At 40.1% G+C, this 21,947-nt stretch overlaps 1 protein-coding gene across 1 annotated transcript in view; it reads left to right on the forward strand.

Moving 5' to 3' along the window:
* QKI (QKI, KH domain containing RNA binding) overlaps positions 1–21,947 on the forward strand; it is a 305,977-nt gene that overhangs the window by 15,350 nt on the left and 268,680 nt on the right.

Genomic DNA, 21,947 nt, shown 5'->3' on the forward strand with positions numbered 1-21,947 from the left:
GCATTTACTTTCAAAAGAAATGCATTGTGTACTATGTAAATTACTGCAGAAAACACTCATTGATTTTGAAATAGTGTTACAGGTTTCTTACAAATAGTTAACTATCTTCATAGCAAAGCCAGTAAATTTAGATTTAAATAAGCAAAACACAGTCCAGTTTTTGCATAAAAGACGTGAGTGTAAAATTAAAAACTGGCCTCCTAAAATTAAGTGTTCAGCATTTTGCACTGGAATATATTCCTTTTCAGAAATGATATCCGTCTTTCAAAAACTGTTTGCTTAAAATAGCAAACTAGCTTTTAAACTTAATAGTTGGAATTTAATAAATCAGATTATACTTCCACCTTCCTAAAAACTTTCAAACAAGCCATAAAGTAGCATTAAGAGAAGTCTAAAGGTGATGATTAAATTCCAGCAGTGTGAGGACCAACACTGCTTTTTTCCAGGTGTCTTAATATGAAAGTCACATGAAGAAAGTATAAAAGAGTTTACCTTTTAAAGGTTTACTGTCAAATAACATGTTTCTAGTATATAGCTTCTATTTTTCAATTAAAGGAATGCATTTGGGTTAAAATGTGAATTATTTTTTAAAATTGTTACCTGTATTGTATAAACTTTTGCTTATTAAAACAATTTTATAAAGCCATTTCCCTGTTCACCATTTATGCTGTTTATTTCACAAAGGTTTTCTTCAGACTACAGAAATCATGAAAATATTTCTATTGACCTTAAGCTTAGTACAATCTAACTTCACGAAATACAATTTTTGTGTTAACTTAAATTTAACAATCCTTTAAATGTATTGACTTAATTTGTTGGTGAGCAATTTCATCTACAGTTTTGTTCTTCCATTTTCTCTCATTTGCCCATTTTTATTAAGGCTAAAACTAACACCTGTTTGATTTGCTTTTTTGTATGCTCTGGTATCATCCGTTATTGTCAGTCAGGCTCTGTAAGTAGGTGTGCACAAAATGTAGCATAAGGAATGTCTGCGGCAAAAGTTCTTTATTCAGAGTTTTGTGATTAGCCTTCCACACTATCACATGAAACCATGATCTCAGAAGTGAAGCAAATCTCTTCGGGCAGTATTCTCTGCACCTGGAGGAGGAATCATTATAAGTCTGTCAAGATTGCATCTTTGAGCTAATCTACAGGGTGAGGTAATGCGCACTAATGTGTTGTGTATTAACTGGTCCATGTAGACCCTGCTGGTGCACTTTACTGTAGTGCTGCTTGAATCAGTTCTATGTTAAAGCTCCTCTTTTGGCCTCTTTTTTTAAATGCTTTAAAGACACCCTCAAGATAAACATCAAGAGTTGTGGCTTTGACACCACATACTGGGGGATGGACAGCAGTCTAGGGATAACTGGCAAAAAATTGTCAGAGAGGAAATGTCCACATTTGAGGAAAATCACCTGGCTGTGGTCGCAGAAAAATGCTGGGAAAGAAAGGAGAGACAACTGTCATGCAGCAATTGTTGCCCAACCCTGTGTTCCATCACCACCTGCAATGTCTGCCAATGAGCCTGTGGCTCAAGGATCGGCCTCCTCAGTCACCAAAGGACCCATGAAAAATAAAATCTGTGAAAGAGATCATCCTTGACATTGTGGGATCACTGATGATGATAAAGCTCAATAAGGAATGTTTAGTGCATACCAGCAGGGTCTACAGACTACATAATGCAGTTAAATCACACCCGTGTGGTGTGCATTGCCTCACTATTCATACTAGAAACTTTAAAACCCTTTTCAGTTTTATTAGTGAAAATGACTGAGGATAGATGTGTAAATGTACACTACATTGTGTGGTTTGGTAGTATTACAATTGCAGTAGTAGAATGTGCCCAAGAACATCATGGCAATACTGTTCAGATTCTGTGGGAACACTCCCATAGATATCATGAGTAAGGGTTTTGGCGGGGTGACCAACCAGTGGCTCTGGAGCATGTGGCTCTTCAGAAGTTTAATATGCGGCTCCTTGCATAGTTGCGGACTCGGGCTGGAGCTACAGGTGCCAACTTTCCACTGCTCAACCCCAGGCCCTGCCCCAACTCCATCCCTTACCCCAAGACCTCTGCCCCTTCCCGCCCCCTCCCCTGAGCTTGCTGCACCCTTGCTCCTCCCCCCTCCATCCCAGAGCCTCCTGTACACTGAAACAGCTGATTGTGGCGGGCAGGAGGGAGGGGGAGGTGCTGATCGGCAGGCGGGCAGGAGGTGCTGGGGGTGGTGGTGGTAGTGGGGCTGCTGATGTATTACTTGGTAAATTCTTGCTCCTTCTGAGGCTCAGGCTGGCCACCCCTAGTTGTGGGATCAGGCTGCAGATGTTAAAGTACATGGGGCTTGAATATCTGTTAAGATTGAAATATTGTTCTTTCAAACTTCACTTGACTGTCAGAAAAAGCAGTTGTGTTGGCTGATAGGACCTGCCAAATCTGTTAGTGTTAGTGACAGGTTTAATTTTCTTTTAATTTGTTGCTTAACTTAGGAAAGCAATTATATTTAATAGGCTGAACACTGGTTACTTGATCCCTCTTTCCAGCATGTATATGCAAATTATCCATTGTTTTAAGATGTAAATATCCTTTAATTTGGGTAACATTGAAAGGAGACTCCTAAAACGACTGTACTCAATCATGTTTAAAATTTTTAACTTATTTATTACATTTGAAGCACCCACAATGAAATGTTTTGTTCGTTTGGGTGATTTGTATTTAACATTTGTTTTAAATAATTAAAAAGACACTCAGTTTGATTCTACTTCTGGCAGTTCATATGTGATGTTTCGAAAAGAGGCTGTCTTGTACTTTAAGAGGAACATCTCCCAGTAAAACAAGAGAACACTATTGCTGTTTAGAGCAGCATTTCTCAAACTGGGTTTGTCAAACATTAGACTTGCTGGGACTCGTGGCTGAAGCTGAAGCCTGAGCTCCACCCCCACCCAGGGCGGTAGGGCTTGGGCTCCAACCCCCTCTTTCCCACCTGGGGTGGCGGGTCTTAGGCGCTCTGCCTCTCCTCCCTTGGATCATGTAATAACTTTGTTGTCTGAAGGGGGTTGCGGTGCAATGAAGTTTGAGAACCCCTGGTTTAGAGTATAGACATTTTAAACTGTCTTTGTAAAACTTAGAATAAAAGTGCTTACCTCAATTGTTAGTTCAGGATAGTCTACCAGCTGACAGTACTACTATCAACAGTAAAATTGTAATTTTGTATATGTTAATTGACCATGCAAATATTGAAATTACTGCCGTATAAGTTTGATTTGGCTACTAAATCCTATCTGTGTTGATATTAGATGCTAACTTGAGTTGTTATTATAGTTACATTGTTAACTTGAAAATCCCATTTGAAGACTTTGTACCTACTGTATTTGTTACACATACAATTGCTGTAACTGAAAAGTTAGTGAAGAAAATTCTAATATAAAAGTTATCGTATTGTCAGTTTCACTGTTCTTCCTTATTTGGCCAGTATGTTTCACCTGTGCTGGAAAGATGACTTCTAAACAGAAGAGAAGGAAAACCTTAACAGTTCTAAAGGAATTTAAATAAATCAGATTCTACTCTTCTGAAGTCAACTTTAAAAATAATGTTAGTGGTCCCTTTAGTTTTAGGTTTTCTTCACTGGCGCCATTTGGGGTACATCTTGAATTTAGGATAGGTAAGACCAAATGAAGAGTCAAACTTCCATTCTGAATGGTGCTTTTTCTTTATAGTGCCCCACTCAAAATCTATGGTTGGTTTCAAACCGTGTGGTCAGAGCAAAATATACACCCGGCTAACTTATATTAAGAACAAGGGGGATGTAGTGATGTAAACCTAGTAAATTGAGTTTTTTCACTACAAAGGATCATACCTGTCCTCTGATGGAACCTTGTGTGTCACGGATCACTTGTTCCTAAAATAATCCATGTTTTGCTTCAGTTTTGACAGTATTTGACATAACAGTAGTCCCCTTGTCATGCTTTGGTCTGAGAGCTGTAATTGCAGATAACATTAAAAAGACAAGAAATAAATACTGACAGTGCATTATCTTATCTAGTTGTTAATTTCATCAAATAGTCCTGGAAACTTGGTGTACCAGTTGTTAAAAGCAATGAGCTGTGAAATAATCGGAACTGCAGCTTGCATATACCAGCTATTGTTTTCAATAAAGTTGAGCTGAAATCAGCTTTCCATGCTGCATTGCAGTGGAAAACCAGTTAATTACAATGTGACAAGGAATGTCATTTTCTCACTCATGTCAAGAAAAAGTTGCTAACAATATCCTATCAGAGGAACAAGCATCTCAAATATCCAGCACTACTGACTGAAGTTTAACATAATCTAATTAAGCAACGAATGTAGTCTATTAATGAAGTAACTGTAAAACAGATGTCCAGTTATTTATCCTGGGTTGTATATGAAGCATTTTCCAAAACTATGCAATACTTTTGAAACTACTTATCCAGCAAATCAATACTAGAGCTATACCTTTGATAATCCCCTGTAGTAATAGCTTTTTATTATAACTCAACACAGGCTGGTAAGTAGAATAAAATAAAATGGAAATAGTATGTGGTAGGGTATAAATAACATAAGTCATGTTTGGAGCAGAAGTCTAGTGTTCAGTCTAAATTTATGTAGTTTTTGGCTGTACACAAATTCTACATCAACGGTTGCTTGTGTTACAAAATTTGTTTTTTTCTTAATGCTCCTTGATATGCATTTAAAAACACAAGAAGAGAGGAGATTCAAATAAAAATCAACCAAAACAATAGCACTTCTTCCTCCCATTCAGCCATTTGCTCCCTAGTCATGTGGCCAGATGAAGTGTGACTAGAAGAGAGATCACAGGAGAGATTGGTAGCTGGCTGGGGTGCAGTTACTCTGAATTTAGTAAAGTCACCAACTGTTGCAGTCTTTTTAATAAGGAATGTGCCTTGCAGAAGAGACGTGATAAGAGTTTGGGGTCCAACACTAATTTATGCAATGTGGCAACAGCTAAATAAGTTGATTGTGAAATTCAAAAAATGGAATACAACTGATAGTAGATATAGTCTGGTTATTTTTATGATATGACTGTAATGCAAACTAGGGATGTTGCAGTTAATTCGTGCGATTAACTGAAAAAAATTAATCACAATTTAAAAAAATTAATCATGATTAATCGCATGGTTAAACAATGGCATACCAATTGAAAATTATTAAATATTTTTGGATGTTTTCTACATTTTCAAATATGTTGATTGCAATTACAACACTGAATACAAGTGTACAGTGCTTGCTTTATATTTATTTTTTATTACAAATATTTGCACTGTAAAAAAACAAGATAGTATTTTTCAGTTCACCTAATACAAGTACTGTAGTGCAATCTCTTTATCATGAAAGTTGAACTTACAAATGTAGAATTGTGTACAAAAAATAACTGCATTCAAAAATAAAATAATGTAAAACTTTAGAGCCTACAAGTCTACTCTATCCTACTTCAGCCAATTGCTCAGACAGACAAGTTTGGTTAAAATTTGCAGGAGATAATGCTGCCCGCTGCTTGTTTACAATGTCACCTGAAAGTGAGAACAGGCATTCGCATGGCACTTCTGTAGCCGACATTGCAAGGTATTTACGTGTCAGATATGCTAAACATTCATACGCCCCTTCGGCCACCGTTCCAGAGGACATGCTTCCATGCTGAGGATGCTCGTTAAAAAACGAATGTGTTAATTACATTTGTGACTGAACTCCTTTGGGAGAGAATTGTATATCTGTTCTGTTTTACCTGCATTCTGCCATATATTTCATGTTATAGCAGTCTCAGATGATGACCCAGCACATGTTCATTTTATGAACACTTTCACAGCAAACTTGACAAAATGCAAAGAAGGTACCAATGTGAGATTTCTAACAATAGCTACAGCACTCAACCCAAGGTTTAAGAATCTGAAGTGCTGTCCAAAATCTGAGCGGGACGAAGTGTGAAGCATGCTTTCAGAAGTCTTAAGAGCAACCCTCAGATATGGAAACTACAGAACCTGAACCACCAATAAAGAAAATCAACTTTTGCTGGTGGCATCTGACTCATGATGATGAAAATGAACATGCATCGGTCTGCTCTGCTTTGGATCATTATTGAGCAGAAACTGTCATCAGCATGGACGCATGTCCTCTGGAATGGTGGTTGAAGCATGAAGGAACATATGAATCTTTAGTGCATCTGGCACGTAAATATCTTGTGGCGCTAGCTACAACAGTGCCATGAGAACGCTTGTTTTCACTTTCAGGTGACATTGTAAACAAGAAGCATTATCTCCTGCAAATTGTAACCCAACTTGTTTGTCTGATCGATTGGTTGAAGGAGGACTGAGTGGACTTGTAGGCTCTAACGTTTTACATTGTTTTATTTTTGAATGCAGTTATTTTTTTTGTACATACAAATGTAGATTTAAGTTGAACTTTCATGATGATGAGATTGCACTATAGTACTTGTATTAGGTGAATTAAAATATACTATTTTTTTACAGTGCAAATATTTGTAATCAAACAAATATAAAATGAGCACTGTACACTTCGTATTCTGTGTTGTAATTGCAATCAATATATTTGAAAATGTAGAAAAATCCAAAAATATTTAAATAAATGGTATTCTGTTATTAACAGTGTGATTAATTGGATGATTAATTGTGATTAATTTTTGTAATTGCTTGAGAGCCCTAATGCAAACATGTTTAACAGCATCCCTTATTTTAACTTTTTTTCATCTGATTGTATTGTAGGTAATATCCTTTTAAAAAGCTTTAAAATAGCGTTTTCTCCTTGGTGGCTGTGCTTACCTTTTGATAGCTGTTGATTTCTATCCTCCTGTGTTACATGTAGCATGGTTTTTCACTTTTTCCAATAGACATAACTATCGCAACTGCCTTAGCTAACGTGTCCTGCTGATTGGTTTTGAACAGCAGACCAAAAATGAGGTATTATCAATTTGTGTATTTTATTCTTAGTTTACATCTTAAAAATTAAGATCTTTATGTTCAAGGTTACTTCTCATCAGGTAACCACAGATAGGGTGACCAGATGCCCTAGTTTTATAGGGGCAGTCCTGATATTTGGTGCTTTTTCTTATATAGGTGCATATTACCCCCCCCCCCCATCCCTTGTCCCAGTTTTTCACACTTTCTATCTGGTCACCCTAACCGTGGATGGCATGGTATTTACTAAAGGTGGCTTTTACCAGGTTAAAAAATATATATATATTTTTTAAACTGCCCTAGGAAAAATTAGTTAGTCCCAGTTTAAGTCATTTTCTATTTTAAAAACTGTTTTGTTAATGCATTCCACATTACAGTTTTAGTTACATATTCAAATTGTGGTTATGTAAAACAGTAGATTCATATATTAATTTAGGTTTGTACAAATAAAGTAAAATTGCAGTGGGTGTAATACTCATATAATTATAATACTGAACATCAGAATGTCTGTTTTGCTTCAGTGTTTTCTCATGACTCATTTCTGTTAGTGATATTATATATACAAATAAAACATGCGATTATATGAAAACGACAATCATGCAGAGTTGTAGGCTTGAAGCATTAAGCAATCAGAAGCTTGCAGAGTTGCAGGCTACCAGTCCGGACCCCAGTAACGAGCGAGTATTGAGAGAATGTGGAATCAGTCAACTTCCCTGATTGTATTTTCTAAGGGACAACCTATCCTAACTTCTCAAATACCGAGGGACAATCTTCACTCATTGCTATATTTGCCTTCCACAACTAACTCTCTGAATAACTTTTCATGAGTGATGTACCCATATATTTGGATACTAATACCTAAACATATCTTTGTTTATTAATCTAAATTTGGGTTATTGCTGATTATGTACTATATGTATTGTATGACTTTTAAACAAACCTTTTTACTTTCGGATACACCCAGATGTATAGACAGTCTCTTTCCTTAACCTATGTATTATCTAATTTTAACATTAGCGTCAATAAAATTTTTAATTCTGTAGCAGAAGTCCAACTTTGAAGATAGACTGAGCTTATTCCTCAGTTTTGACTGGATGTAGTCAAAGTTTGGAAAGATTTGTTCTGTGCTTGCTGGATACTGATGCAATTGTTTTTCCTGGTTCTAACCATGTTGAAGCCAGTATTTACCAGCATCCTGTCCTAAACTAATTTTTGCCAGGAAATTGCCAGCTCTGAAGTGACTCTTTTTAAAGTATTGCATTTTATTTCTCTTAGACACAGTGTAACAGTCCACCGACTGGGTTATTTTAATCTAGATAGTTGTCTTGAGGATAACTTTAATATATCAAATAATAAAGAAAAAAGTACCTCTTCCAGTATTTTATCGAGCATTATTTTAAGCCTGTATTTAAGATTTATTGGAATATATCTAAAAAGTAGGTGCCTACATTGTAGTTCAGTAGGAAAGGAAAAGCCAGGTGAAAGAGCAATGTAATGTCATATGCATGTCTGTACATCATCTTTATTTTCTTTCCTCATTGGGTTTGTGCCCACATGACTAAAGTTAAACTGTAAAACAAACCCAAATTGTTAATAATGGAATGAAAAATGTCAGATCAGTCAGTTGTTTGAGGTTTGTTAACTTCCTGTATGTTTACAGAGATGAAATATTTTGTTTGCTGCTTAACATTTGAATGCAGGTAAACAGTCAGCTTTAAAAAGACAATCCAGAGACCTAGAAAACTTGACTTGTCATAGCATTTAATGTGAAATATAATTGTGGCTTTTGTTGAAAAAGCTAACTGAAAGATGCGACCTGTGCAGAACTATTTCTCTGCAGTTTACAATTGTTAGGGGTTTCCCATGTGAGTGATAGGTCCTTGCATCATGTTGGAGAAGCTAATGTCTAAATGGATGTGGTGACTGCCTTAGAGTGATGCTGCCATTAGCAGTGAAAAATGTCTTTCTTGCAATTCTTGTGCAGCAGGCCGTGGAGTGCAGCACATTTTTATAATAAAGGTGATGAATTTAATCGCAAACTGGCAGCCAAATGGAAATTGCAGACCTTGATACTGGGAGAAAATTGCCTATAAAGCAACTCCTGAGAGAGCAGGCTTTAAATTTATCCACCCATTTCGACATTGAGGAGAACATAGGAATTGGAGGATATTTTGCTTGGCCTGCTTAGTTCAGATGGATGACACTTCAGTCTTTTATTTAAGAAGTAGAGATACAGTTTGTTAAAAGAATGACCTTGTTACTTAAACTTTACATGCAAGACTTTGGGAAAATATATTAACATTTTGAAATATTTGCACTTCATTTTGTACTTTAGAAACTAATAAGCATGATGATCTTAAATCTCTTTGCATTTTTGTCCTGTTTTCCCTTGTGTGTGGCTGGAAGCCCTGATGCAATTTGAGAGAGAGAATGTAAAAAACAAACCTTGAAGGTTGCAGAGTATTGCTGACCTAAGTAATCCTATAAAATGATTTAGCTTGTCTCTAGTCATATTGGTGGAGATGGGGATACAGTACTTTTTCTGGAAGAACTCATGATAGACATCATTCCTTTTTCAGATGTTACAAATGTTTGTTGCAGCTTAAGTTAGGTTACAGTAAAATAAATGATAGGTTTCAGAGTGGTAGCCATGTTAGTCTGTATCAGTAAAAACGAGGAGTCCTTGTGGCACTTTAGAGACTAACAAATTTATTTGGGCAAGCTTATGCCCAAATAAACAAACATTTAGTACTATTAATACTATTTATTGATTTCTATTATAGTAGCACCTAGGAACCCCACTTACTGATAAGGTCCTCATTGTAGTAAGTACTTTACAAAAAGCGGCATGTATATTCCAAGCTTGGGGTGTGCATGCACTGTGCACAGTTTCTGGAAATTTTCCCTCAGTGGTACTTGTGGGGACAGCTCCAGTGTCCTTCACTGTCGTGCTCCACTGGCATTGGTATAGAGCAGCGGTTTGCAAAGTTTTTTGTATTGGTGACCCCTTTCGCACAGCAAGCCTCTGAATGTGACCCACCCCCTTATACATTAAAAACGGGGGGGTTAATTTAATTTGGTGGGAGCTCAGGGTGGTCAGTGCCATGGAGCTGATAACTCAAGACCCGCATGTAACCACTTTGTGATCCCTCCCCCCACGAGGGGTCATGATCCACAGTTTGAGAACTCCTAATATAGACGGCCCAGCTGACCTCAAATCCCCTCACCCCTGACGCCTATGACTGTTGCTGGAACTGTTCTTGCATTTGCAAGGTCTCTCAGTGGACTGTGTTCTCTTTTATTGTGAATAGTTAGTGTTGTTCAGATTATTAGTGATCAGTTGTTTTGTTTTTACTATCCCAGGGTTTTGATTGACCTGGTGCCGAGGGATGCCTTGGTCACCAGGCTTCTTCGTGCATTTTCTGCGATAAGGCTATCCCTGTGAACAACCCGTGCTCAGGTTTCTTGAAGTGCCTCGGGGAAGCTCATATTGGGGAGCATTGCCAAAATTGCAGGTACTTTCAGCCTTGTACAAAGAAAGATCATGAAGACAGACTAAAGGTTCTACTCCTAGTGGTGGTGATGAGACCTCCATCTGAGCCAGGTTGGTAAGACTCTGCACCGAGTACCTTGGGGTTTGTAAGGAGTGTGCCTCCTACCATACCAGAGACTTGACACCACTCACCATCCCCAGTGCCTAAGAGGCATAAGAAGCAGATGGCTGAAAGGGGGAAATCCTCTGCAGCAAAATCTGGTAGGCCTGGGGATAACAGAGTGCAGTCTATGCCCTTGCACATCTCTGCTTTGGTACTGCAGAATATGGTACCATTGGCTCTGGTGCCTAGATAGGTCCCGTTGAATCTGGAGCCAGAAGGCGCTCCTTCCACATCTGCAGCACCGCATTGTTCCAATACTATGTTGGTACTGACCGTGCTGGAGGCGTTTGCGGCCTCCAGGGACTTCCTGATCCTGTCAGTGTCGATATTACCAGGAGTTGATGCTATTTGGGCGTGGGAGAACTGGCAGGATCACTACAATGCACAATACCGAGCCAGTGTCATGTACCCCTGATAGCTTGCATTTCAGTACTGTCAAAGAGAAACCCCCCAATGCAGGCATTGGTACCAGTTGCTGGCGCCATCTGGAACACTGCCTCCATGGGAAGGATGGTCATCTTCTGAATTGGAGGCTGGGTCCTATGTTTCTGGTGCTTGGAGCTGCTATTGCGGTTTCTCCTTCAGACTTTTCCACCCTTCCATGGATCCTGTTACAGAAGGACCACAGAGAAGTTGCCCAGGAGGTCACAGGGGGCCTATGCCTGTCAAGTGGCCTTTTTGGAATCTGTGGGACTTTCATCCAGTTTCCACATTTTATTCCAGGCACTCCTCTTCGGTGACATTGGAAAGGTGGCAGTACCTATCCACTGGGCAGCACTTGTTCCTGGCTCTGGTACTTAGCCCGGTCCCAAACTCAAAAAGTCAGCCAGCTCACTAGGGCCCTGCAGATCAAGAAAGGGGGAGGAAGAGCATCGGCAGCCAATGTTGACCGACTCTTCCTCTTTCCCTGATGAGACAGTCTCAGGAGGGCATGTTGCCTCCCCCAGATGATGGTAAGGTGCACCAGGAATTGTTAAATAGGGTTGTCTTAAGTCTGAGCATACAGGTGGAGGAGGTAAAAGAATCCTCTCACTGCCTGGTTGATATTTTAGCCACTGCAGGTCCTTCCAGCCTGGCCCTGCCTCTCAATGAGGCCATCATAGAACCCAGTTAAAGGAGTATGGCAGACATCTGCATTCCTTCCCCCAGCTTCAGAGGCCAAACACAATTATTATGTACCCACCCAGAGTTACAAGTTTCTTTATTCTCATTTCTCTCTGCCCCCGGGGTCCTTGGTAGTACCTGCTGCCAATGAAAGGGAAATGCAGGGACATCAGGGCGTAACCTAAATATCAGAACTCAAAGCAGTTGGACCTATTTGGTAGGAAAGTTTATTCTAGTTGGAGGTTGCAGCTCAGGATTGCAAACCAGCATGCATTTTTTTTGAGCAGGTACGACTTTCATATATGGCACTCAAGTATCAGAGGGGTAGCTGTGTTAGTCTGAATCTGTAAAAAGCAACAAAGGGTCCTGTGGCACCTTTAAGACTAACAGAAGTATTGGAGCATAAGCTTTCGTGGGTGAATGCCCACTTCATCAGACGCAAGACCTTCTCCTGTCTCTGCTTCAGTGCCTGCCCCACCTAGACATCCAGTGTTCTAAGCAGGTGTTTTGGTGGGACTTTCGAGGACTCCATACCAGCTCCCAGGATGCCAGACCCCATTTTGGCTTGGTTTACAAACTGCCTTTCCCATTTCCTCAGTGCTTGGTCCCGTTTTACCATGGACTCTTGGGTTTTGAGCACTGTAGAAGTGGGATAAACACTCCAATTTATTCATACTCCTCCTCTTCCCATCCCTCTTCAGGGACCTCTCTCAAGAAGAATTTCTCATCTAGGAGATACAATCTCTTTCAGGTGTGAGCAGTTGAGGAGGTTCTGCAGAATTTAAGAGGGAAGGGTTTCTATTCCAGTTATTTCCTAATCCCGAAAGCCAGGGGATGTCTTATGCCTATTTTAGACCTGCATTAGCTTAATTATCTTTATCTTTAAGTTTTGCATTTTCACCCTGGCATTCATTATTCCCTCTTTGGATCTTGGACTCTGGTACAGCACCCTCAATGGAAGAGCCACCTACATTCATGTGTCAATATACCAAGGGCATGGAAAGTTCCTCAGATTTGTAGTGGAGCACTCACATTACCAGTTCATGGTGCTTGCATTCAACCTATCTTCAGTTCCTTGGATGTTTAAAAAAAAATGTTTGCATGATAGCAGTGCTCCTCAGGAGACGACGAGTGTAGGTCTACCTTTAGTCAAGGACTGGTGCAAAGCTCTGGTTATATTCAGTGCTCGTTATATTCAGTCAGCCTTCAAGGCCTTAGGACTACTGATCAATGCAGACTAACCTATCCTTTGCCTGGTACAGAGGACAGAGGGTTTATAGGGGCTGTGTTGGATTCTCTCTGGGCAAGTGTTCCTCCCAGAAACAAGATTCCAGACCTCGTGGACATATGTAGTACACCACACATGGCTGTGTCTCAGACCCCTTTAGATGTGACTGGCCTGAGTGTACTCAGCAAGTCTTCTGCACCTGGACACTGTTCTCATGGCAGGGCTTTGGAGCTGTGCTCCGGCTCCGCTCCAGCTCCAGGCAAAAACCTACAGCTCCACTGCTCTGGTGCTGCTCTGGGCTCTGCTCCAAAGCCCTGGCTCATGGTACCTTCACAGGTTCTAATTTTGCTGCATTGGTGTCTTAATCCTCTCAGCATTTGAGTGGGCGTTCCTTTCCTTTGTCCTCAACCATTAGTGGTTCTGGTCTCCGATGCATTGTCTGTAGGGTGGGAAGCTTATCTGGGATCCTGCCAAACTCAGTTCTCAATGGGGCTTGCTCTTCAGATCAATGTCAGAGAACTCAGGGTAATTCGTCTTGCCTATCTCATATCGGGGGGCGAAATCTGTTTGTCTTTACTGACAACATCGCAGCGATGTTTTACCTCAACAGTCAGAGAGGAGCTTGATCACCCCTCCTGTTTCAGGAAGCAGTTCACCTGTGGGGAATTTTGCATAGTTCACTCAGTCAATCGAGGCCTCTTATCTTCTGTGGTGAAGAATGAGCTAGCAGATCTCCTGAGCAGGTCTTCACTCGAAGAATGTCCCTATGGGTGCTGCACTTCAGGTGTGGCAGCGCCCCCTGCGTCTAGGATCAGAGATCTTCATTAGCAGTGCCTGTTGGGCTGCCGCATGTGCACCTTCCCATCTCATGTTGTGAGTGGCACGTGTATATATGGTGCCATGCGGTCCAAGTGCCCCCCAGCTCCTTCTCAACCGCCTTTGGTCTGGGATGGAATCTGGTGCAGACCCCTTCTGTGCTTTAAGATGTTAGATTAGTGTAGTTGAGTAGTTACTACTTTTCTTATCCTCTTCCTAAACAAGTAAACAAAAACAAATGCCTTAGTTTTTCCTTCCTGTAACCCTCCCTATTAGTTCATAGTTTAGGATTTAGTTTTCCTGCATCCTGCCCTTCCCAACCTGGAAACTTTCTTCCTCACCCTTATGCCTGGATCTTCCAGGTTTAAGAGGAGTTTCTCCTGCCAGGAGGACTTCCCAGTAAGCTCTAGTCACTCACAGTGCAGCCGCTGGTTGGGCGAGGGACACATCCCACAAAAGTGTACCCATTGCCACAACCTGATTGCCAGGACCAGAAAAGACTTCTCCCACTGACATAGCATCGGTTTGGACAGTGCTTAAGTTTCTGTAACTTGCGTTGCTTGGAAGTGGCTTTTTCAGACTCTCTAGGCGATGTAAGTTGTATCAACATAAGCAGTACTGATGGACCAGCCCAAAGAGAGGTTATCCACTGTATTGGATTTCTCGGTGGTGACCCCAATCTCACTCCCGTTGCGTCCAGTTTTGATCTCAGGACTACGGCTGGTTGCTCCACCCACATCTGTGATCCTTTCATTTTGCATCATGGAATCTCCATGGTTAAATCCCAGAGAACAGGCTTGCTCTGAGTATGTTCGCCAGGTCTTACTAGATAGCAGAAAGCTCTCCACCAGGGCCACCTACCTGTCAAAGTAAAAGTAGTTCTCTATCTGGGCTTGTCAAACCAGAGTGTTACCGGTGCATTCGTCCACCCAACAAATACTCCACTACCTGCTGCATCTGAAACAGCAAGGCTTAGCAATTTCCTCTATCAAGGTTCAACTGGCAGCAATATCCACTCACCCCTCACATAGATGACTGTTGGAGATTGTACCTTAATCTAAGGGAGCCAGTTTCCCTTTGGGACTTGAACTTAATTTTGTCTGAACTTATGGGACCACCATTTGAGACTCTAGCAATGCACCTCTTACTACACCTTTCCTGGAAAGTTGTTTTCCTGACAGAAGAGTCGCACTCACATTTGAGCCACTGTACAGTCTTCTTTAAAGTTATGGTGTACTTATGCTCTCATGCAAAGTTTCTCTAAGGAGATTTCAGATTTTCATATCAATCAATGTACTTACCTGTGTTTTACCCAAAACTACACGCAAATAAGGATGAGCAAGGGCTACCCATGTTGAATGTTAGATAACACCGACGTTCTACATAGACAGGACCAAACATTTTTAATGGTTCACCCAACAGTTCGTGGCCATAGTGGACATCATGAAAGGTCATCTAATTTTCACACAGATAATTTCATCTTGAATAACTTCTTGTATCACGTGTGTAATGATCTTGCAGGTGTCTCTCCTCCAGACAAGCTGACTGCCCACTCCACAAGATCACAAACATCCTGAATGGCATTCCTAGTGCAGATCCCTATCCTGGACATTTGCAGAGCAGCAGCCTGGTCATGGGTGCATGCTTTCTCCTTCCATTATGCCATCACTCAGTACTCAAGAGAGGATGCCAGTTTTGGTCAAGCTATACTGCAGTCCATGTGTACTTGAACTCGAGTCCCTCTGCCTATTTCACTGCTTGGGAGTCACCAAGAGTGGAATGCAATCACTCAGAAAAATAAAAATGCTTACTAACCTTTAAAATAAATTTGTTAGTCTCTAAGGTGCCACAAGTACTCCTGTTCTTTTTGCGGATACAGACTAACACGGCTGCTACTCTGAATACTAACCTTTCGTAACTCTTGTTCTTTGAGATGTGGTGCACACGTCCATTCTACAACCTGCCCTCCTACCCCTCTGCATTGGAGTTTCCGGAAAGAAGCCACTGAAGGCAGTCAGCTAGGTGCTGTATAGAGACAGTAGTGGCGCGTGGCAGCAGAGAGTGCTCAATCCGCCCCAACGGGAACCACTGAGGGAAAATTTCCAATGACAGTGGGCAGGGAATGGATACGTGAAACATGTCTCAAAGAACACCATTACGAAAGGTTAGAAACTTTATTGTTCCTTCCTTAGAAGTAAAGTTAATGTAATAGGAGTGCTTGTAAGTACACTAGCTTAAAAAAAATAGCTGTTCTATATAGGTACTTTTATGGGCCTCATCACTGTGGTATTTTGGAAAGTACTTGAGTGTAAGATGTGAAAGCTAATCGTAATCAAAGCAGTACCAAGACTGCATAAACTGCATTGGTATTTTTCACCCTGACATCAGATATGTTCTGCTCACTGCTTAATCTTCAGAAAATATGAATTCCATTAAACCTTAATATGGATCTAGATGTTCTCTCAAGAGTTGCCATTTGAGCCTTTGTCTTCAGTATGATAATGCCTTTCCCTGCAGGTAGAATTTTTGGTAGTTATGATAGGCCTTGTAGTCTTGAATTTAAAGTTGTAGTGAGATCCCTTTTGATATTTTCAGTCTGACAATTTAGTGTTTTTGATTGCTTATTCCATGTGTCAGCTGTTATTGATCACAAGTAGTAGTCTTTTCATCTTTCTGCCCAAATTCAAAACTTCCTCAAGAAAAGCAATGGCATTTGCTGGGTGTATAAAACAAACATTAAAAAAAATGCAGCCCTTCTTGTTCTATGCTATCTAGATGTAAGAAAAAATAAAGCTTCAAAACCTCAGTCTGTAGTAAGGCTGCTAAAATGTTGTGCTAAGGAATCCTTCAAATCAAAAAGGCTACATTTCAAACTTTCCTAGATCAATGCAGCATCTGCATCATAGGCAGAGAAATCCTCTTTTTCAAGAGGAAACCTACAAAGTGGCCACATGACAAATCTCATGTAGTCACGATTTGATTTGTATGCTGCAATCAGTGTTTGGTACTGCATTCCATAGTACCCCATCAATTAGACGCACATTCTTGATGATGTAAATAGATTTGTTTATAAAGCCATTGATGGGGTGTCACAGCTGTTAAACCCCATTTTTTAATGACAAAGCTGACTGATCAAGAAAAATAAATCTGTGCTTACCTGACTTCTCTTCTCCAAATATCTAGGTTCACCATTCCATCCTTAAGTTGGAAAGAGGGCTTCTAACTTTCTCCTGGGCTCTCTGGTCTTTCCTGAAGGATATTTCAGTGGAAATTTAAATAGCAAAGGTTCATAATTTGAGTTTGAGACCTCTTTCAGCTTTGCAAGCAGTCTCACTAGGGATTTTCCCAGAAGTGTGCCAAGCCTATCCCATTAATGACTAGTGTGAACCTGTCTTGTAAAATGAAGGGCAGAAAACTCATTGTCAATGTTGAATTTGGCTGTTCAGAGAAATCTGGTAAGCATATTTCTTTCCATAGGTTCTCAGTCAAGTCAAACACTTCTGTCTGATAAGATCAGATGGCTCTGTCTGTGCTGGACTGATTCTCTTGATAACGTGCTTCCCAGATATTTTGACAAGAGATTAATCCTCATTTATAATTTAAAGAATTAGTCGCAATTATACACCAGAGGAAATAAAAAATAAAGATCTTACTGAAAATGGCACTAATACTTAATAATTTGTTTGTGCTATTAGAAAGTTGAGTTAGACATATACTAAATTACAAATATCAGTTGTTAAACATGACCAGATTGCTGTGCCAGCATTTAAAAGTCTTATTACTGTGTGAGTGTGATGAGACAGAATAGCTCCCTTTCTATTTTAAGCTTCTTTTCAGGTCCATTCATCCCTCTTTTCTTTGGAAAACTGAAGTTCAGTTATGTTAAGTCACCTGGGTGATTTTTAACATAAGTTGCCTGACAGGTAGCAATGTTTCCCCTGTGTATCTCACATTGTAAGATAGATCCTTGGTGCTCCCACCTCGATCTGAGCCACTGAGTTCAAGGACACTCCTGCTTTAGACTAGCTTAATCTCCTTGGATAAATCCAATGCATACAATTTTTGAACTTGTCATTTTTGTAACTCATGGGACAGGAATACCATACTGAGCTGGCAGCATGGCTGGGACTGTTCAGGGATCGCTTTGGACCCTCGGTAGCAGCACAATCAGCCAGGCTGGAGCAGGAGTGGGGCTTGCCTGGCAGGGCCCCCTGCGCTGGGCTGCTGAGCTCTTCCCCTGTCACAGGGGGCTGCTCCGCCTTCCCTCCTGGCAGGAGCGCTCTAGCAAGGCTGTGTGATGCTGTCTCCCATTCAGCCCCCTTTACCCCCTGCCAGACTGGAGCAGGAAACTTTGGATTTTTTTAGCACACAGCTGGACCAGGGTCTGCCGAGATCAGAAAACAATGTCTCCAGTACTGCATATTTAAATAACTGAAAAACAGCCTAAAATATGTGTGGGGAACCATTAAAATATGCGTCTAGTCCTGCCAGCTGCTGCCCCTCCCTGCATGAGAGGGATGAGTGGAGGAGAGTAGTGGTGGAGGGTTGGAGCTTTTCTGTTTGCTCTTAATACCTACGACTGCTTTTCTCTTGACGAAGAGAAGCAGGGGAGATCGAGAAAATGGGAAGAGAAATGTGGGAGGGAAGAGGCTAGAACCAAAATGACCGGCTTCTCTTCCTGCTTTCTTTCTTTCTGCTGTCTGCGGTTTCTCAGATGAAGGGGATGAGATGATGCACAGCAGTTTGTAGTGAGTGTGGAGCAAGGTGGCAGTTATTACTTATGCACCACAATTTGCTTTTTGCAAAGATGAGTTTCCCAGATACTGCTAACTTGCATTTTCATAAACGACTTAAACTTCTCCCTCCTCTGACATCAACAACATCCATGATCCACTCAACCATGATATTGTCAATCAAAAGGGGGAACTTGTGAATACAGGAAACAGCTTTCTTGGGATCCAGAGCTGGACTTTGGAACTTGCTCCCTCAAGAGCTAAGAATGACTATGGTCTTTGTAGTATGCAAAACCCTTTTCTTGAACCTGCTTTCCCCCTTTGGCTCCTCACACAATCTGTAAGCAGATGGAAGGGGAGGAGGCAGGAGAATGTATCAGTGAACCTTTCAAGCTACTCCTGAAGGGTGGGTGGGTGAGGGGAAAGATGGTTTAATTATTGCAAGGCACATAGAGCCTTAAGTGGTCTAAATATCTAAATTCTCAGGGTGTCTACACTAAAACTGCTTCAGTGTAGATGCTACTTACGCCTATAGGAGGTGTTTTCCTGTTGGTGTGGGTAATACACTTCCCTGAGAGGTGGTGATAGGTCGATGGAAGAACTCTGTGCACTGTGTTGGTTTTAACATCTGTGGTACTTATTCCTCTCTGTATTAGGGATTAAGTTTCTAGATCAATATACTAAATTTAATTTGTTCAACCCTGGACAGAGCCAGGGATCTCACCTCAAACTGTTGGATCGTCACCTGGAAGTGCAGACCTGACTAGTTGTGGTATGTTACCTCATAGGTCTGCATGGTGCATTGAGCTGGAAGGTATAGTAACGTGCATTAGCTAGCAGTATTATTGTTGAGGTCACTTCTAGTATTCGGTACAGATAAGTTTTGGGTTAAACATAACTGTTTCAAGAGTGTAATGCTAGAAGTTTCTAGAGTCTAACGCTAGAATTTATTTGTATGGAAAAAGTATATGGGGGTCAGATGAAGCAAGAGAGGCCCTAAAAGAGGTAATTTATTTAATAAGAAACTGCATCTTTTGTCAGCAGTTTTTTATCCAAAAAAGCCATTTCAGTGTTAAAAGCAGTGGGGGGAGGGGATGTTTTTAATGATCTAAATATAGAAACAAACTGGGGCATAATTTCTTTAAAACGTTGACTCCTATTTGTCAATATAGAAATACAGCCTTATTATGACATATGTTTACAATGAATACACTGAGGAATATGAGAACCTGGTAGTCTTGTCAAAATACTTTAATTTTTAATTTGTAGTAGTTCATGTAACTGAAAAGCTTTTTTTGCACAGCAGTTTTGTTGGCACTTAGTCAAGATAATGCAAAATGATAAAATTGAAACATCAAATTTTGGTGAAGTCATTTGCTTTGCATGCATGGGTGAGTATAAAGTGGATAATGTACCTTTTCATGTGTTCTTCATACACTAAATAAACCAAGTACCAAAGCACAATTTTTGAGAAAACTGTTGTTCGGGTCACCTTTAATTTTTGGAATTTTGTGGTATTTAAGTGTTAATGTTAGCAACATTAACACAGCCTTTCAAAATTCTCATGAAAATTTGCTCACCAAGAGGGAATCTATTCACACAGCTTCTACAAAAGCAATGAAATTAATGAGATTTCACTCGTGTTTTTTTTTTTTAAAAGAGAACCACATTTGTCTAGGCAAGTAGAACTTTTTCAGCTGCATTAACACTTTTATTTATTTATTATTTTTTTTTGCACATGGGTTATAAATAACTGATATTCCCTCTTAGGTTTCCAATACTTGTTTTGAGGTTTTGCAGTGTTATGTTTTAACATCCACAAAACTTACCTCATTGTCCTCCTTCATATTCTTCCTTAAAACTCTCCTTTGCCATGATGCCTACAAAAAATTTGATGGTAGGTAGACCGCTGGTGCGCTGTTACCACTGCCTATCATGATGACCAATAACATGTCAGTGTTCCATTTTATTCTCACATTTATCTGTATTTGCTTGTCTCCTATGCTATGCTTTGATTATAGGCTCTTTGGGTCGAGGCCATCTTTTTGTGTTGTGTTATGAAGCACCTAGCATGATTGTGTTCTGGGATAGTATGCAACTAGAGTTCTAGTGCCAATTAGTAGATAATGAGAAGGGGGGGAAATTTCATTGTCAGGGAGTAGTTTTAAAATTTACTGTACTCATGAGTTTCATTAATCAAGAAATTGTGATTATACTTGTATGTTTCACTTTAAAATGGACAGAACTGTGTGTGTGTGGGGGGGAACAATGAAATGGACACTTGAGACCCATTATGGTCCTCAAAAACTTAGAGTAGTGAAGGAAGAAACAGTAAGATGCATTACAAAAAGTGTTAATCAGAGAAAATAATGTAGTGCGGATTATGTTACTGATGCAGGTCTCAGATGCACTGTCAATTACAAGGTTGAAGAGTAGCCCTAACCACTGAGTGTACCAATGGCTTGTTGTTGCACATCTGACAGAATTTACTACTATTTAGTGATGCTCCTTCATGTTTGCACTAATCTAATCCCTCTTCACACTTGTCAGTGTCATTCCACATTCCACACAGAAAAATAGTTCTTATAAGGGTAACTTGACAATAGAGAAATATGTTAAGCACCCATTTTCCTCTGCTATACCATAGATCTAGTTTTATAAACTTTACCAGTCATTCATGCATCCTCACTTTCAATAGCACTTTGTGGTTCTATAGTAATTTTTAATTGTCTTTTTCTATAAGAAAATAAACAATTATGCTGAAATGAGATTTTGTAAAATAGCAGTCACTAGTGACCAGAGAACCAAAATTACTCTCCTCCTTTTTTCCTTCCTATCTCCCTTTCTTCACAGTCTTTGTTTTCCCCCTTCCAGTACAGTTTAATTGAAAATTTTAGTTTTTAGCAGATGCTTCAGGCCAGGTGGCAGAAGGGGAGTGGCTGTTTGTTTTTGAAGCATCTCTGAGGAAGGAGCATAGGAAATGTCTCTTCAAAAGGGAGTTTTTTCTCCCTGCAGTGGATACATGGGGAGGAGTGGAGAACAGAAAGTGAGGGATGGTAGAGAAGCCAGCAGAGATGGTAAGCCTGAATGGCTATTGCAGGTTTCAATTGCTTTTGTAGCCAAAGCCTGTTAAACTCTATAACTATTGCATTGAATGGAGGAAAGAGATTATGGTCGTTCCCCAGTTCCCTTTGTTTTTATACTCACTTAATGTAATAAGCATAAATTTTCCCTTCCTTTTGCTGATGTGGCCTCAGCAGCGTACCATATGCGTTGATGCGTGACTATGACTTCGTCAAAAAGGCTCCTCTGTCATAATATGGTTTTGGGCAATTGTTTACATAGTAAACTGTTAATTGTAAAGCTTAATATCCGTTCCATACCAATATACCATATTAAAAAACAGAGTTACCTCTTGACTGATTTGAACCCTTCTGTATAAGCCAAACCATTAACTCATATTTAGAA

Source organism: Chrysemys picta, chromosome 3 (assembly GCF_011386835.1).
Source record: "Chrysemys picta bellii isolate R12L10 chromosome 3, ASM1138683v2, whole genome shotgun sequence".
NCBI lineage: Eukaryota > Metazoa > Chordata > Testudines > Emydidae > Chrysemys > Chrysemys picta.